Source organism: Octopus bimaculoides, chromosome 7 (genome assembly GCF_001194135.2).
Source record: "Octopus bimaculoides isolate UCB-OBI-ISO-001 chromosome 7, ASM119413v2, whole genome shotgun sequence".
NCBI lineage: Eukaryota > Metazoa > Mollusca > Cephalopoda > Octopoda > Octopodidae > Octopus > Octopus bimaculoides.
In genome coordinates, this window is record NC_068987.1 from 107,810,442 (window position 1) to 107,813,428 (window position 2,987).

Sequence of the window (2,987 nt, forward strand, 5' to 3'; positions counted from 1 at the left end):
ATGTTCGTGATGGTGGTGATGACGATAATGGTGTTGATGGTGGTAGTGTTCATTGTTGTTGTGGCAGTAGTCGTGACGGTGGTGGTAGTAGTAGTAGTAGTAGTGGTGGTGGTGGTGGTGGTGCTGGTGGTGCTGGTGCTGGTGCTGGTGGTGTTAGTGGTGGTGGTGGTGGTGTTGGTGGTTTTAGTAGTAGTAGTTGTGGTGGTGGTGGTGGTGGTAGTAGTAGTAGTAGTTGTAGGTATTGTTGTTTTTTAAGAGAGCATTTATGAAATAGTCCATCCGTGACCATCATGCATTCATTTCTCCCTTAACGTTTTTGTTTTGGTGATATTCAGTTAAATGCGTCCTTCCTTGGTCATAAGAAATTATCAATTTCCTGTGATTTGAAGTTGTAATCATTAACTACAAGTAAAGTGCTTGTCCAGAAATTTCATCAAAAGCCTTTCACTTTCACTTCTGATAATTTGTAAACCCCAAATTACCTTGTTTAATACGCCCTTCCATTTTTAAGTCGTTTTGATGTGATTTGAATTATTTCTTGCGTATTACTAGCAAACGGGAACTACCAAAATCTCCATCGTCAGCTCGACTCATTAGATAGTCGTATATTGAAAGCATGGGCTAGTTTTTTGCTGTTGCTGTTGTTGTTGTTGCTGTTGTTGTTGTTGTTGTTGTTGCTGCTATTGCTGCTGCTGCTGCTTGTGTTGTTGTTGTTGTTTTTCAGCTACCCCAGTTCTGAATGGGCAGCCGTATTACTAAAGCTGTATATAAATATAAAGATGGATCAAAAACGCAATAGAGTACAATAAAACATTCGGTCATATAGACGATGCAAGGTGGACAAAAGAAACAACAATTAGAAGGACAGGCAATTCTTTCCTCGGTCCAGTCTCAGAAGTCACGACCGTTTCGGGCAGTTACACTTGAGACGGTTCGATCTGGTTGCCCCCCAAAACGTCTAAGCTAAGAACATTAGACCCCGTTGTAAGAAAGCTAGCGAATGTGTACGGCAACAAAGAGAAAAAAAAACGGAGAATATAGTGCACAAAAAGACGTAAAATGGAGGACAAACCACAAAAAAATAACAACAGGTGTCTTTCAACCTGGCCATCTCGTAGGCTCATTAGCTAGGCTACTTTGTCCATTATTGTACCCATTTATTCTAAGACAATTTCTTGGAGATTTGGCTACTATTTTTAGCATATTGACTGACAATGCAAATTGTTGTTTCTTAGGTCCGTCTTGATATTGTTCTTGCTACTGGATTTCTGTTTTGTGTGTTACTGCTTTTGATGAGCCCGAATTACATCGTCACTTTATATGTCAAGAACTAGATGTGTCCTTTCTTTAATATGTTAAGTCGTGATTTAAGGAATTTTTAATGGTATTTTAATGGTATTTTTAATGGTATTTTCAGCAACACGTGCAGCCCAGTATAGTCTTCTTCGTTGCTGTTTTTGTCATCGCTGGAAGGTGTTGGTGTTTTTGGCGGTGGTTATAATTCTGGCGGCCATGGTGGTGGTTACGTGTGTTATGCTAATCCTGTTGTTGGTGCAGTTATATAATCAGTGGTCGGGAATTGATACTGGTATTGTTTTGGTCAATGTTTCTATGATTTGTAGCTGCTGTGATAATTTCAGTTTTTGCTGCTGTTGTTTTTGTTGTTATGATTGTTTTTTGTAGCTGTTGCTGTTTCTCCCCCTTCAGATTATTGACTGAGCTAAAAATAAAAATAAAAATCCCCGTAACTGACGTTCCAATCGAAAAAATCCATTTCTTCTTTCTGAAATATTGTCGAAAGGACTACATTATCCAATTTCAAGGTCTCGTCCCGTTTTGGATCCTTTTGGAGTAAGGTGAAGTTAATATTGATGATATCAGAAGTAGTGTCGAAGTTGCTGATAGTGCAATATCCTGAAACCCCATTTTAGTTCTGATAAAGGAATTATACAAGGCCGAAATAGTTGACCAAGCGATTATGGTCCACCCACAACATGTTTCTTCTAATTGAATTATATTCAGCGATCTCCAAAGTGAAGAATATACACCACGACTCATCAGATATGAAGCGTAAGGAAAGCTAGGTCACAGCATGCGCATGCTCTATTCACTTGATCGTTAAATCTATTTCCGGACGCCCGTTGTTGTTAATATAATCACAAAGCCAATACTGGAAATTATTACTTGGCCACACATGTTTACCGTTCTAGTTATACCAAAATCACCTTTCATTCTGTAAATTCTTATATTGGAAATAATGGATGTGGTTATGCTGAGGTCAATGAGAAGGCGAAACTTCCATTCCCTCTGCAATTAATATTGACGGTTTTCGTCCTAGCAACGTGAAGGGCTGCTATGAGGTGACCCGGTGTGGTTTTCATGCTGCACCCATATATATGTGTAGCTGTTTTTTTTTTGTAATCGTTATCTGTGTTGAGTGAAAAATTAAATGCTTTTCAGATGATTTTGTTGCAGGTTCTGCATTGATAATACGACTATGTTTCTTAGGAAATTCTGTTCCTTGTAGTGATATAAAATGTCTGTGTAATATTTGCGGTAGATATAAACTGTGCCTTTTGTATTACCGGGTAGCCATTGACTTTCAGTATTCTTGTTTCGTTGCGTAGTGCACTGGAAGATATTATTTTAAACTGTCTTGTTAATTTTTTGCAAGATTGAGGGCCCACACGGGACTGACTTCCATAAAATTACCAGAATAAGAAGTGAAACTACCAAAATATTTATGGAGAAGGTGATAACAAACAGATTCAAAAGGAGGCAGAAAAGGTATCTGTTGTTTTCACGGATATATATGAATCTTTCTGTTAATCTTACAAATTCATGTTTGTGCGTCTGCCAGTCTGATTTTCTCTTTCTCTCCCCCCTCTCTCTGTATCTCTATCACTTTCTGTCTGTCTATATATCTATCTATCTATCTATCTATCTCTCTCTCTCTCTCTCTCTCTCTCTCTCTCTCTCTCTATATA